This window comes from Vombatus ursinus, unplaced genomic scaffold (assembly GCF_900497805.2).
Source record: "Vombatus ursinus unplaced genomic scaffold, bare-nosed wombat genome assembly UNPS02014807.1, whole genome shotgun sequence".
In the NCBI taxonomy this organism is placed as follows: Eukaryota; Metazoa; Chordata; class Mammalia; order Diprotodontia; family Vombatidae; genus Vombatus; species Vombatus ursinus.
In genome coordinates this window covers 23,894,586-23,910,624 of record NW_020954585.1, presented here as the reverse complement: position 1 = coordinate 23,910,624, position 16,039 = coordinate 23,894,586, and the positions used below count along the sequence as shown (strand labels likewise).

General features: G+C 40.8%; 1 protein-coding gene across 3 annotated transcripts in view; it reads left to right on the top strand.

Annotated features, from left to right (window-relative positions):
* The window catches only part of SREBF1 (sterol regulatory element binding transcription factor 1), a 58,691-nt gene that overhangs the window by 1,009 nt on the left and 41,643 nt on the right, over positions 1-16,039 (top strand). The window lies entirely within an intron of this gene.

Genomic DNA, 16,039 nt, shown 5'->3' with positions numbered 1-16,039 from the left:
GAAGAGAGGAGGAGACGGGACCGGAGGGGTGTGGGCTGAAGGCTTAAGGCTGTGCACAGACGCCCTACAACTCTGCCCTTGGGAAACCGCCCAAGAAACATCCCAGAGTCTAGGTTGGGGTTTTCTTAGCAAAAGCTAACCCAGGCACCCTGGCCCATCCACGTGGAACTTACGAGAAGCTTGTGGTCGAGAGAAGGAATTGGCCTTGAATTATAGATTCACGTAGGCCTTTTAAGCTTTGCAAAGCACATTACTTAAACCGTCTTGTTTGATCCTGTGAGGTTGGTACTACAGGTATTGTGCTCACATGGAGAAACTGAGGATACAAGAGTGACCAGGATCACGGTAGTGAATGTAACAAGTGGGATTCTCAAACTCAGGTCTTCTAATTCCAAGTTCAGCACTCTTACTCTGTATTAACATGCTTGTTTTATAAAGTAGACAGTTTCTGTGGGCAGTAGGAAGTCCATCTTTCTGCCAGTCCCTTCTGTAGCGCACAGCCTTGCTGTGAGGGGGAAATATTTGTCCCTCGAACCTTTATTGATAGAAACTGTACCTTTTCCCTCTCAGGGCCAGATTATTTTTCTTTCATAAATTTGGAGACTGAGGCACCGATGAGTGCTTCAGTGGCACTATCACAGTGATAGTGAAATGGGAATGGCATAGATTAGGGTATGGTATATTAGTGAGAGATAGCGTTCTTTTCCAGAAGATTAATTCATTCAACAATAAACTTTTTATTTAAGGCCTACTGCTTGTTGGGTAATATCATGTACAGAGGATTTTACTAGTGGTAGTAGGTAGGGGATGGAGAGAGATAGAGTTTAGGTAAACATTAATAGCTAGCTTCTAGGTGGAGGCCTGGAGTCAGGAAGACCTGAGTTCAGATGTGGCCTCAGACACATATTAGCTGGCAAGTCACTTAACCCTGTTTGCCTCAGTTTCCTCATCTGTAAAATGAACTGGAGAAGGAAATGTCAAACTACTCCGGTATCTTTGCCAAGAAAACCCCAGTGGGGTCATGAAGAATAGGACGCATCTGAACAACAGTAGCTAGCATTTATATAGGCGTTAAGGTTCGCAAAGTTGTTTACAAATATTATCACATTTATGGGGCAGCTAGGTGGTGCAGTGGATAGAGCACTGGCCCTGGATTCAAGAGGACCTGAGTTCAAATGCGACCTCAGACACATAACACTTACTAGCTGTGTGACCCTAGGCAAGTCACTTAACCCCATTGCCCAACTAAAAAATAAAAAAACAAAACAAAACAAATATCTCATTTTATCCTCATAATAACCCAGGGAGATAGGTGCTATTATCATCATTTTACAAATGAGGAAACCAAGGCAAAGATGTTTAGTGGCTTGCCCATGGTTACCCAGATGATAAGTGTTTGAGGCTGGATTTAAATTCAGGCCCTTCAGACTTGGGTCGAGCAGTCTATCCACTGTACCACCTGCCTCTTAGATTAGAGTGGACCCCATTCTCTTGGAGTTTATAGCCAAGAAAGGGAATATACTTAGAACAGATAAATGACAGTACTGACATCCCTGCCTCCACATTCAGTTATGATAATAATAATAGCTAATAATAATAATAGTATTTATGTAGCACCTACTATGTGCCAGGCACTGTTCTAAGTGCTTTTTACTAATATCTCATTGGATCCTCACAGCAAGACTTCCAGGGAGGGACTTTTATTATACTTATTTTACAGATGGGGAAACTGAGACAAACAGGTTAAATGACTTGCCCAGGCTCACACTTTTAGTGTCTGTGGCTGAATTTGAACTCAGTTTTTCCTGATTCCAGGCTCAGAATTCTATCCATTGCACCACTTAGGTGCCTCTAGTTCTGTGTCCACCTGAAAACTCCTCAGTGGGTCCACCCATCATACTAGAGACCCTCTTGCCATTGCATGGATGCCAGTGGAACAAGCAAGCTGTCCGTTGGTTATTCAAATAATAATATCCAATGTTACAATCTAAATAACTTTCCCCGCTCCAGTCTATGCTCCATATAGTTGCCAAGGTGATGTTCCCAAAGCCTGGGTCTGACCATGTCACTGCTCTATTCTTTAAATCCCAGGGGCTCCCTGTCACCTCTAGGATCAAATAAAAACGTTGTCATTTAAAGCTCTTCTCAACCTGGTCCCTCCCTGCCTTTCCAATATTTTTCACATTACTCCCCTCCACAAGCTGTATTTTCCAGCTTCCTCACACGTGATCCTGCATCCACCACCTCAGTGCTTTTATTCTGTCTGACCTCCACGCCTGGAATGTCCTTCCTCTCCCCCTTCACCTCTTAGCATCCTTTAAGACTTGGCTCAGGCGTCACCCTAGCCCCTCCCCTAGTACCCTTCCCTCTAATCCTTCATCTACTCTATATGTATCTCATCTCTCTCCATACTTATATACGTATTGTTTCCTCCATTTGAATGTAACCTTCTTGAGGACAGAGACTGTTTTTGCCTTTCCTTTGTGTCTCTAGAATATTTGTAAAGCCCTTAAGCACAGTGCCTGGCACATAGTAAAAGCTAAGTGAAGTCTTGTGGATTGATGGACTGATTGATGAGTGCACAAGAAAAGTCTAGATAAAGTGCTATGAGTCCTTGAAGGACAGTCAGGGGGTCACTTTCACTTTGGAGGAGGGAGTCATCAAAGATTGCTTGGAAGAGTTGAGTTGAACTTTAAAGGAAGAGAGGCATTTAAGTTGACAGTTTGGGGTTGAAAAAACCTCTGTTCCATGCAGGGGGAATAGCTTGAGAGAAGGGGATTGAGGGTAGGTCGAGAAAGAAGGAAACCAGCACTTATTAATTTTAATTATTACCTAATACGTGACTAGCGTTGTGCTAAGTGCTTTATAAATAGTATCTCATTTAATCCTCACAACAACTCTGGGAGGTAGGTGTTATTTTTATGGATGAGGAAACTTGGGGCAGACAGAGATTAAGTGATTTGCCCAGGGTCATACATCTAGTAAGTATCAGAGGCCACATTTGAACTCAGGTCTTCTTGACTCTAGGCTCGATGCTCTGGACCTACTGTGCCATAGAAAATATATTGGCTTTTTAAGAACCTGGAGCACATTAATAGGAATTATATGAGTTGAGGCTGGAAAAGATAGGTTGGATCCAGACTGTCTGGGGCCTTCTATGTCAGGGTCAAGAGTTTCTAATGGATCTGACAGGCTTGGGGAGGCAGTGAAGATTTTTGAGTAGAGGTGTAATATAATCATGGTGGGAAAGTGTTGTTTTCAACTCCTTGATGTCATTGGGGTTTTCTTGACAAAGATCCTGCACTGTTTGCCATTTTATTCTCCAGCTCATTTTACAGATGAGGAAACTGAGGCAAACAGGATTAAATGACTTGCCATGCTCACAACACTAGTAAGTGTCTGAGGCTGGATTTGAACTTGGGAAGATGAATCTTCCTGATTCCGAGACCAGTGCTGTATCCACTGTACCACCTAGATGCCCCAAGAATATGATAGCACTGGTGTGAAGGATAGTTTGGAGAGGGGATAGGCTGAAAATAGGAGTAACTGAGAGGCTGTCACGGTAATCTAGGTGAGAAGAGGTGACAGTTAGGCCTGGGGTGGTGGTTGTGGTATAGGAGAGATGGAGACAGATGGTGAGAGAGGTTTCTAGAAGGCAAAATGGATTGGCAACTGAATCCTAGGGATCTGAGCCCCATATTTTACAAAGGAGGAAACTGAGGTCCAGAGGCCTCATGACTTGCTGGAGGTCACACTTTTAGTAAGTTATCAGAGCCAGGATTTCAACCCAATATTCTTGACTCCAAATACGGTGCTTTACCTGCTACCCCAAAAGGTAGGAGAGTGAGGGAAGAGAAGAGTTTAATATGGCTCTGGAGTTATGAGCCCAGGTGGCAGGAGGGTGATGCCATCAACAGGACTAGAATGGTTGGAAGAGAAGGATGAGTTCAGTTTGGGACATGTTGAGGCTCAGGTAATTGCGCTAGAACGTCAGTGACACAGTAAGTGTGTAATATTTTTGTATTCCTTGCTTACTTGACTGATTGATGTGAGAGTCATCTGCATAGAGTTTAAAGTTGAAACCATGGAGTGGATGAAAGCATCTAGGGAGAGAGTCTGGAGAGGGAAGGGCTGAGGGTTGAGGACATTTAAGGAGGAGCTGGCAAAAGGTTCTAAGGAACGGGTAGGGAGGTTTGTTTGGGAAGAACCAGGAGAACCCAGCTTCTCTGGAATCTGAGTGGGAGGAGAGGACATTTAAAAGGAGGCAGTGATCTACCCTGGTCTAGGATTGATTAGGAGGGGGGTAAATACCTTTGGATTTATGGATAAGGAGGTTGTTGGATAACCTTGGAGGGAGTTGCTTCAGCCAATGACTGGAATGAAGCCAGATTGCCCAGGGGCTGAGGTATGAGTGGGTGGAGAGGAGGAGAGGCTAGAGAAGGATAACTCCTTAAGAAGCTTGGTCTTGGAGAATAGGGAACAGAATAGTCTGAGGCAAGTGACAAGTTCCCGGGAAGGGCCCACTTTCTAAGCCCTGGGTAAACAGAATGGAGGAGAGGTGGGTGTGACTTGGAAACAGGCTCCTATCAGTTGGGTGGGTGATGTCTTCATGTTTCATTGACTAGATAAGATATAAATGGAACTTTTATAAATCAGGCTTTCTTAAATGTACAGAGAACACTTGGTATTTGAAGGAATTCTAGGTGAGATAGTTTGATACAAGAAAATGAGGAAGAAAAGGGAAAAAAAAAAGTGAAGAGCCTTGAGTTCTAGAGGTTCTCTACACCAAGGTTTCTCAGTGACCTCATGGGTTCTATTACCTCCATACTGGTGACTCCCAGTTCCTATATCCAGGCCTAGTCTCTGGTGAGCTTCAGTCCTACATCACTTATGGGACATTTCTCTTTGGATATTCTGGAGACATGTTCAGTTCAGCCTGTTCAAAACAAATCATTATCTTTCTCCCCAAAATTCGCTATTTCTGTCAAAGGTACCACCATTCTTCTAATCCCCCAGATTCACAACTGTAGTATTATCCTCAATGTCTCAATCTCATTCACCCCACATATCCTAGCAGTTGCTGGATCTTGACTTTTCTACCTTTATGACATGTCTCAGATATATCCACTTCTCTTTAGTCATGCAGCCAATATCTTATTTTAGGCCCCCATCCAGTGCTGTGCAAGAGCCAGCTCTGATGGCTGGTGAGAGCTGACTGACTGGTAAATTTTCAGTGTGAGCATTTACAGTTTAGGATGCTATAAATAAATAAGTAAATGCTGTAAATATAATAATAAATATAAGTAAATCCTATAAATATAATAAATGATATATAAATAAGTAAATTCTATAAACACAATAAACAATATGCATAGAAATATAATAAATATGAATAAATTATATAAACATAATAAATGAAAAACCAGGGCATTCTTCCTATTGTACAAACAATAAGTATAATAAATAACATGCATATAAATATAATGAATATAAGTAAATGCTATAAATCAGGGCATGATTGTTTTGACAACTGTCTAGACTGAAGAAAGTGGTGGAGAAAACATTAATAATGCAGATTAAACTAAAAAATGTGTCATGTATAACATTCATCATCATATCCCTGATTTCCTGGGCTATTGGAATGACTCCCTAATTGGGTGTCCTGGACAGAGGACCTGGACCTGGACCTGGATTCAGGAAGACCTGAGTTTAGATTACTAGCTGTGTGACCCTAGACAAGTCACTTAAACTCTCTTGCCTCCCTTAAAATAGGGATAATAATAGCACCTTCCTCCCAAAGTTCTGGTGTGGATTAAATAAGTTAGTATTTATAAAGCATTTTGCAAACTTTGAAGTGCTGTATAAATACTAGCTATTATTAAAATTAAGTCTCTCCTCTCTCTCCACACAGTTGTCAAAGTGATTGTCCTTAAGCACAAATCTCAACCATGTCATTCCTCTACTCAGTAAACTCCAGGGGCTCCCCATTGCCTTGAGGATATAATGTGAACTCCTCCTTTTGGCTTTTAAAAGCCTTTACAGGCTGGCTCCAACTTATCTTTACAGTCCATCACTCTCCTTCCTACACTCTATGGTCCTGCCAAACTAGCCTTCTTTCTCTTGCTCACATGGCACTCCATCCCCTGAGCCTTTTCACTGGCCATCCTCTATTCTTGAAATGTCCTGTTTCTTTCTTCAAGATACACCTCAGGTACCACCTTCTAAATGAAGACTTGCCTTCCTTTAATTACCTTGTTGTTTTTTTTTTAAATTCTTTTTTGGGGGTGTGGCACAGTGGATAGAGCACCAGCCCTGAAATCAGGAAGACTCATCTTCCTAAGTTCAAATCTGGCCTCAGACACTTATTAGCTCCATGATTCTGGACAAATTACTTAACCTTGTTAGCCTCATTTTCCTCATCTTTAAGAGAACCTGGAGAAGGAAATGGCACACCACTCCAGTATTTTTGCCAAGAAAACTCCACAGTAGTCAATGACTGTAGTAATCCACTGTTTGATAAACCCAAAAATCCCCGCTTCTGGGATAAGAACTCACTATTTGCAAAAATTCCTGGGAAAAATGGAAAAGAGCATGGCAGAAATTAGGTATAGACCAAAATCTTACACCATATACCAAAATAAAGTCAAAATGATTACGTGATTTAGATATAAAGGCTGATACTATAAGCAGAATGGGAGAGCAAGGAATAGTTTACCTGTCAGATTTATGAATTATGAATTATGAACAGAAGAATTTGTGACCAAACAAGAGTTAGAGAACATTATGAAATGCAAAATGGATGATTACATTAAATTGAAAAGTTTTTGCACAAACAAAGCCAATGCAACCAAGATTAAGAGAGAGGCAGAAAACTGGGAAAGAATTTTTACGACCAGTGTCTCTGATAAGGGCCTCATTTCTAAAATACAGAGAGAACTAAATCAAATTTATAAGAATACAAGTCATTCCCCAATTGATAAATGGTCAAAGGAAACAGGCAGTTTTCAGATGAAGAAATGAAAGCTATCTGTAATCATATGAAAAAATGCTCTAAATTACTATTGATTAGAGAAATGCAAATCAAAGCGACCCTGAGGTATCACACCACACCTATCAGATTGGCTAACATGACAAAAAAAGAAAATGAAAAATGTTGGAGAAGATGTGGGAAAATTGGAACACTAATGCATTGCTGGTGGAGTTGTGAATTGATCCAACCATTTTGGAGAGCAATTTGGAACTATGCACAAAGGGGTATAAAAATGTGCATACCCTTTGACCTAGCAATAGCACTTCTAGGTCTGTATCCCAAAGAGATCATGCAAATGGGAAAAGGACCCACATGTACAAGAATATTTATAGCTGCTCTTTTTGTTGTGGCCAAGAATTGGAAATTGAGGGATGCCCATCAATTGGGGAATGGCTGAACAAGTTGTGGCATATAAATGTAATGGAATACTATTGTGCTATAAGAAATGATGAGCAAACGGATTTCAGAAAAACCTGGAAAGACTTATATGGACTGATGCTGAGTGAAGTGAGCAGAACCAGGAGAACATTGTATACAGTAACACCCATGTTGTGTGATGACTAACTTTGATAGACTTAGCTCTTCTCAGCAATTCAAGGACCTAAGATATCTCTAAAAGTCTCATGATGGAAAATGCTATCCACATCAAGAGAAAGAATTATGGGGTTTGAATGCAGATCGAAGCATATTATTTGCTCTTTTTTTTTTTCTTCTGTTTTGGTTTGTTTCTTTCTTGTAGTTCCTCCTATTGGTTCTAATTCTTCTTTACAACATGACTAGTGTGAAAATATCTTTAATATCAGATTGCATACCGTCTTGGGGAGGAAGGGGGAGAAAATTTAAAACTCAAAAACTCGTGGAAGTGATTGTTGAAAACTAAAAAATAAATTAATTAAAAAAAAAAAGAAAAGAAAACTCCAAATGGGGTCACAAAGAGTTGGACACAGCTGAAAATAACTGAACAACAGATTTTATTCTTTGTATATTTATATATGTACATATTGTAACTCTCACATAAATGCTTGTTGATTGATTGATAGTGTGATCCCTTGAAAGGATGACCTTAAGTAAGGCACTATCCTTCTCTGGGTCTATTCCATCATCTTGGCAGTAAGAGGGGTAGATTAGAAGATCTCTCAGGTCCTTCTAGATTTAACATCGTGTGATTCTAGAAATCCATTGATAAGAAGAATAATTTGATAGATTCAGTCCAACTCTTCATGACCCCATTTGGGGTTTTCTTGGCAGAGATACAGGAGTGATTTGCCATTTCCTTCTCCAGCCCATTTTACAGATGAGAAAATGGAGGTAAACAAGGTTAAGTGACTTGCCCAGAGTCACACAGCTGGTAAGTGTCTAAGGCTGCATTGGAACTCAGGAAGATGAGTCTTCCTAACTCCAGTCTTGGCCCTCTGTCTACTTGCCCCATGAGATTATTATCACTCCCTAATTTATATTCTTATCAACATATCTAGATTTTCAACTGGGTTTGCAGAAAACAAGGGACAATTGCAATAGGAGTTTAAAAATTGAGGTTATTACCTGCTTGGGTCCAGAACTTGTGGGATTTGAGCTAGAGAGAAGCAGTGGTGACCTTGAACTATTTCCAATACGAGTCTGAGACACAGAGCTCAGCAACCACAAGAATAAAGAATTGTCCCATTCACACCTGAGTGGGTAGTGAGTGTGGTGAGGTGGAGAGAAGGTCTGGCATTAACCTCTTGCCCAAGAGTTACCTTTACCCATTGACAGATTTTGTTTTGTCTTCAATTGCTTGGCTTGGCTGGAACCCGGTGTGGGCAAACAACCCCACAGGTTGACCCAAGGTAAGGGGGAAAATCAATAGCACTTGGAAAGGAATCTAACCTCAGGGTGGGTGACATGGGTGCCCCTGCTACAGAAGCCTTGCCATCCCACCAGGCCCAAAGGGCCATCTGACTACTGAGAGTTTTTTCCCATGTCAAAGGATCTTTATATAGTCTCAGGCATACCAGTCTGGGGGAGTTATCTCTTGCCCCTCCCTTTAGCTTTTCTTGGCACTTTCTGGTGTTCAGAGGAGCCTTTGATGATTCTCTTACCTTTGCTCTCAAGTCAACTGGGTCATGGAGGTCAGGATACTTCCACGTTGTAATCCTGAAGTAACTGCTTGGCCACATCAGGTGGCAATGAGGAACTTGGAACCCCTCTTCACAGTTATGCAAACTGGGCTTCCCCCTTGCTCATCACGCGGCTGAGGCTGAGATGATTTTATCATTTATTATACTATATTCAGTTGTTAGTCAGAAAACAATCCTGTTGAAGTCTAAGTTATGGCCTCCATCTCTTCTTAATTGCCTCTGACTGAGTCCTTGAGCTTGGTTGGCCAGGGCCTGAGTCTCATAAAAGCAGTCCATGCAGCACACACTAGTCACTAAAATATTTTGGTACTATGACAGTTCCAAAGGACCCATGTGAAAAATGCTGTTGACTTCCAGAGAGAGAACTGGTAAACTCTGAATGCGGATCAAAGCATTTTTTCCACTTGATTGTGACTGCTCTTTTTTTTTGTAACATAGCTAATGTGGAAATATATTTTGCATGAATTCATATGTATAATGGGTATTATATGTCTTGCCTTCCAAATAGGTAAGAGAGGAGGTGGAGAGAGGGAGAGAATTTGGAACTGAAAATGAAAATAATAAAATTAAATTAGATTATTTGGTGCTAAACCCAAAAGTAGATCAGTGGAACAAACTAGAGAAGTGACCAAAAGAAGCAGTTGAAAATGATAATCCGGTGTTTGATAAATCCAAGAATATAAACTTCGTTTTTAACAAGAACTGTTAGGGAAAAATGGAAAGTAGTTTATCAGGCTCAGACCAATGTCTTACACATATACCACAATAAGCTCAAAATGGATACCCAACCTGAATATAAAAGGTTAAGCTATAAAAAAAGTTAATGACAACCAGATCAGGTATCTTTCACAACTGATATGGCGAGGTAGTGAGAAGGTTTGGCTGTAATCTTTTACCCGAACAAGGGATAGATGAGATCATAAAAGATATAAATCATAATCATGAAAGACAACATTTTTGCTCCATATAGTTAATAAGCTTTTGTATAAATAAAACCAATGAAGATATAACAAAAAAAAAACCAGGGTAAGGAAAATACTTGCATAAAATATCACTAATGAAAGTCTGCTGTCCAGTATATATAGGCTATTGACGTACCAAGGGAGCCATTTCCCAACAGAAAACTAATTAAAGGATGTGAACAGTTTTCAAAAAATTTGCAAACTACAAATGACCACATGAAAACATGTTCTGAGTTACTAAATAGTAAGATAAAAAATAATTTAAACAAGTATGAAGCCTTGTCTAACTCCATGCAGGTTGATAGAGATAAAATATGGGAAAAGTCAGTGTTGGAAGGACCATAAAAAATTAGTACATGGATGTACTGTTGGAGTTGTGAAGTGATTCAGTCATTCTGGATTTCAGTATGAAATTTCCCAAGAAAAGTGACTAAACTGTCCATATCCTTGGGCTTATCAATCCCACTGTTGAACATATGCCCCTAAGAAGCCAAAGACACAAATAAAGGTCTGGTATATGCCAAAATATCCACAGCAACAGTCTGTGGTAACAAAGAACTGGAAACAAATTTGAGTACCCATAGACTTGGAGATGTCAGGAAAAACTGAAAGGAATGTAATGGAATATTATTGTGCAGCAAGAACGAGCAAATCAGAGAAAAGTAGGAAGATTTGTAAGAACTGATGCAGAATGAAATGAGCAGACCCAAGAGATCCTTGGCTATCCAATGTACATGAAAGTTGAAGCTGAAGTCTGAGTAATGGAAAAACCAGTGGAGATTCCAGAGATAAGATAACGAAGCATACTTTTTTTTCCTCATGGTAGAGAAGTAGAGAGTACACTGAATATTCTATACCTTCTCAGTCATGATCTCTGGACTTGATGTTTTCATGTTACTGTTTTTCTCTTTTACAAGGAAGAGTTCAGGCTGGTGTGGGAAAAGCCTGTGATATAAAGACGGAAGGCACCCAGTGCCAACAAATGTAGGTTATGTTTATTAGGGTAACAAAGTATAGATGGCTAAGGGAAAACCCACCCCTGAGATGTGGAAACAAAACTCAAAGCAGAAAGGTATTCTCCAATTAATTGCCCCCCATTCCTTCCCCAGGCCTTGGGATCAATTGAGGAAAATGGATTGTAGCCTTGGACCCCTTCCCCCTCCCAAAAGTAATGCTTTAATATGGGAACTCTTCCTGATTATGCTTCCTGACATGTTATTGCTTTGTATTAAAGTTTAACTTTTCAAGGCCTGTGTCCAATGAAATAGTAAATTCCTTCTTCATTATTTCTTCCCTAGCATATTCCTTTCCCCTCCCTTTTTTTAACTCTTAAATCAAACAAATCAGCACACAACTGCACCAAGGCCCTAACTTTGTCTTTCTTTACTGTCTCTTTGACTCTTGAAAACAGTGGGATTTTGAAGGGACAGTGGTCTCTTTCCTTCTGGTCGGACATAATCTCTTATCATCATTTAGCCCCCTTCAGATCACTCGAATAGTTACTTTTCTAGGCTCCCTTGTCTGCTGTGTTTGTTTCAAAGATTCCACCCAGCTCTTATTTTCTCAACAGGAATGCTTTTTCTACTGAAAATCCATATTTTTTCCCTGTATAGAATTATACTTAATTTTACAACTTCTCTGTTCTAGTGTGTCTCCCAATAATGGTCCTTCTGGACCTGTTCATTTCAGTCAGTCAATAAACATTTATTAAGCCCCTATGCCAAGCACTGAGCTTGGGGAATACAAAGAAAGACAAAAAACAGTTTCCACTTTTGAGGAGCTCACTGTCTACTTGAGGTAAAACTACAGATAATATAAATTGAAAATAATCAATAGATGGAAGGCACTAGAATTAAGGGGATCAGGAAAACCTCCCTGTAAAAGATGAGATTTGCTTACTAGAGGTTTATGGCTTGACTTTGGACCATGCTGCTTTCAGGCTGGGCCTTCAAGGGATCCATAGGCCTCCAGGTATGCTGAGCTCTGCTTGTTTCCTTGTGCTATCACCTGCCCAGAGGTCCAAACTTCAGGCTTCAATCCCTGATGTCACTGTCTTCTGTCTGGTCCATCTCCAGTCTCTTTGATATGCTGGCCTTGGCCTGGTTTCCATGCTGTCACCCAGCAGGAAGTCTCAGCCTTAAGAATGGCCTTTGCTTTAGGTCCTGGCTCCCTGCGCTGTTCTTTAGGAGATGGGGAAGCTCAGAGCTCTTTTCCTTTGGTTTTTTTTTTTTTTGCATGGCCTTCTTCTTCATTGCTAATAGGTGCTCCTCAGGGGGGCTGTGTTTGCCTAGAAGTTTTCATATAACCATTTTAACTGGAAGTCTTCCATTCCCTTTTCTGTTTTTCTCTTCCTACCCACATAGTAATCCTTGCTCCTGAAATAGCTTAGTTCATACAGAAACTGGGAGGCTATCTTGGCCAGCCACGGCCAAGTCTGAGTCTGAGGGAAGGAGGAAGTTGGAGTAATGATCTAGCAAAAAGACACAAGGAAGCAAATCAGATCCAATCTTTAGCATCCCACTCTGGAGAAAGCTACTTCTTAGCACATACTTAGAACTATGTAATGATCCAGAAAGGGGTGGGACTTCAGAGAACTATCTAGTCCCATCCTTTCATTTTACAGAGGACGCTAAGGCCCAGAAAGAAGAAGTATTTTGCCCAGAATGATACAGTAAGTTGTTTGAAAAGCCAGGATCTGGCTTGCTGGATACATGGTTGACATTTTGGCCATTGGTCCTGGCTGCCTGTAAGCTACACCATACTGGCTCATGAACTACAGCTGATGGAAGAAAAAGAGACCATGTAGGAGGTCAAATAAAGAGGACAGGAAAAGTGAACAATATGGCAAAGCTCAGAACGTCAGGCCTGGGATAGGGATGGTCAAGTTTACGGTCTCCCTTCACAGAGTGGGGTCTTCAGAGAACATTTCTGTCTTTACTGGCACAAGGCTTGCAATTCTGGGACCTCCTACTCCAGAATAAGGGGGGTGGCTTAAGGTATAGTAATAACTCACTTTTATAAAATGCTTTAAAAATGATTTTTCCTTTCTTCACTACAACCCTGAACTATCTCCATTTTACAAGTGCAGAAACAGGCTCAGAGAGATTAAGAGACTTAGTCACAGTCACATTAGGAAGTATCAAAACCAGGACTTGAATCTATCCCTGTTTTTTCTTTTAAAAAAAAAGTTTTGCTGCTGTTCTTTTTTTTTAACATCACTATCATTTCCTAATTAATATTCCATGACCCAATAAAAACCTTCCTAATAATGAATGATTATAATCAAGCAAAAAACCCCCAGCACATTGACCCCATCTGAAAATGTCCACCTGGGGTCCATACCTATTGTCTGTCACTTCCCTGCTTCCCTTGGGTTCTTTCCACTGTCACCTGTGGGACGTAGCTTGGCTTTCCCCCAAAGATGGATAACGAAGAGAGAACAAATTCCTACAGGCCACAGTCAGTGACATATTTGGCTGTCTCGATTAAAGAAAAGGGAATGACCGCACATTTGAGCCCCTTTGCACTGCTGCAAACAGACAGCAGTATGTTAGCCAGAATTCAATGACCAGGTCTGCCAGTAGGACCTAGCTAGAAGGGACAGAAAGCCTCAGACTTTACAGATGACTGGGTAGCAAAAAAGAAAGGCTAAAGACATTCAATCGTAGCAAAAGAAGGAGGGGTGATTGATTTTTTAAGGATAAGGCATGACTTTGTTAGGCAATGGAAGCTTATTGGTTGTTGTCCAAGTTTGTGAGCTTAGAATCATAGGATTTGTGAGTTGTAACAGGAAGGGAACAGATGTTTCTTCAGTGCCTACATTGTGCCAGGAACTGCTTTAAATGCTTTAAAATATCTCATTTGATCCTCATAACAACCCTGGGGGGTAGGTGCTTTCAGAGCCTCCTTTTATAGTTGGGGAAACTGAGGTAGGCAGAGGTTAAGTGACTTGTCCAGGAAGTATCTGAGGCTGGATTTGAACTCAGATCTTCTGGACTCCAGGCCCTGCACTCAATCCATTGTGCCACTTAACTGCTAGGGAACTTAGTGATCATTTAGACTGCCCTCTTCTCTTTACTGTATACAGAAGGAAACTGAGGCTCAGAGCGGAGAGGTCATATAGTGGCTGAACTAGGCTTAGAACCCAAGGCTCTTGTTTTCCACTCTGGTAATGTTTCCATTATGTTGAAAAGCCCCTAGGGGTTTCATTTTACAGGTAGAGAAACTGAGACTCAGGTTCAATGACTTGTCCAAGGCCACAAAGATAGTAAATGATAGAACCACTTGTGCCACTTTTCACCCATAGCTGGAAGAATGTTTGGTGCCATGGCTTACCCCACCAAAGTTTTGACCCCCTTCCTTGTGTCATCTTGGTGGATGGAAACTGTTGAGTGTCATGGCAGGACATTGAGGAGCTCTCTCTAGGTTGGCTGTTGGCCACTCACAAGTGGTAGGAAGCAAACTCTAATGCTGGCAACATCACCACATGCCATAAAATGGTCTCTATAATTTTGTTACATGTGGCCAACTAAGCATGCCCTGTGTTGCCAACATGACAACTCCACTGTACCAACATGGGCAGAGTTCTAGTGATAAGTGAGTAATCTGTAAACAAGATGAGAGCCATATTGGGAAAGGAGGTAAGTGAGTGCCAGTGGTTAGAGTTTGATGCTTAGGCTGAGGCACTGGGTTCAAACTCCCCAAGTTCCCACAATATTCTCTGTTCTTCAACTCCATTATGTCACAGATACTATTGACCACGATGGGTGAGAGTTTAGATGGATCAATGCAAACATATCCTCATTCCTGAAAGAATGACTCAGAATGGCTAACAAGTGAACAATGAAATGTCCCTAAATAACGACCGGAATAATGGACCCGTTCCATAGACCCCTACTGATGTGCCTTGCTTCTCATTATCTGTTTAGTGTAATAAAAACATATAAGCAGGAAGAGCAATGTCTTGTCTTGTCTTGAGGGCGATGTCTTGACTTGCTCATGAATTGGATTTAAAAAAATACACCTGGAAGCCCAGTTCTGGCTCCTTGGATAATGTTACAAGGCTTGTTGACAGAAGGGCAGATGTATGGAATGTTGTCAGATATACAGTAACAATTCATATGTCTCAAAATCCAGAGGTAATGCATAACTATAAGTAAATATTGAAGGGGTCAACATGAAATATAAGAAATTAAAGGAAGGAGAATATAACATTTCTCCTTCCTCCACTCCCATTCCCACTTTTCAAAAGGTTAGTTATATTTGGGGTAGGAGAAACAGGTAAACCAAATTTGGAAGAAGGTTGGATATGTTGAGCCAGGGAACAGATTGGAAAAGTATTAGAGTTGGAGTTGATGACGGGTTCAAATCCTGGTTCTGCTCCTTATTAGCTGTGTGACTTTGGTTTAGTGAATTAACTTCTCTGAATCTCAGTGTCCTCAACTGAAAATGGGATTAATAATAATAACATTGTCAAACCTACCGTGCTTCACCCAGAAGCTTGTTGTGAACACTTTGTCAGTGGCAAAGTAAATATAAGCTATGACTTTAACGATTTCCTCACATTTGTATCACACCTTGTTCTTTTCCAAGTGTTTTTGCATCTTCCATCTATGTGGTTATGGGGCAGAGAGCTCTAGATTTGGAGCTGAAGTCACTTAACTCAGTTTCTTTGGTGACAGTAATACTTGACTACCCAGGTATATTGTGAAGATACAAAGAGAAAATGTATTTAAAATGTTTCATACCTATGATGGGCCACATAAGTGTTAGTCCTTTAACAGATGGGTGAGCATGTTGTTGGGGGTGGCAGTAGGACCGCGCATTCCTTCCTATTTTATTAGACAGTCACAACATCCCTGTACAGAAAGCAGGCTGGAGATGACTGTGCCCTTTTGACAGATGACAACACTGAGGCCTGGAGACTTACT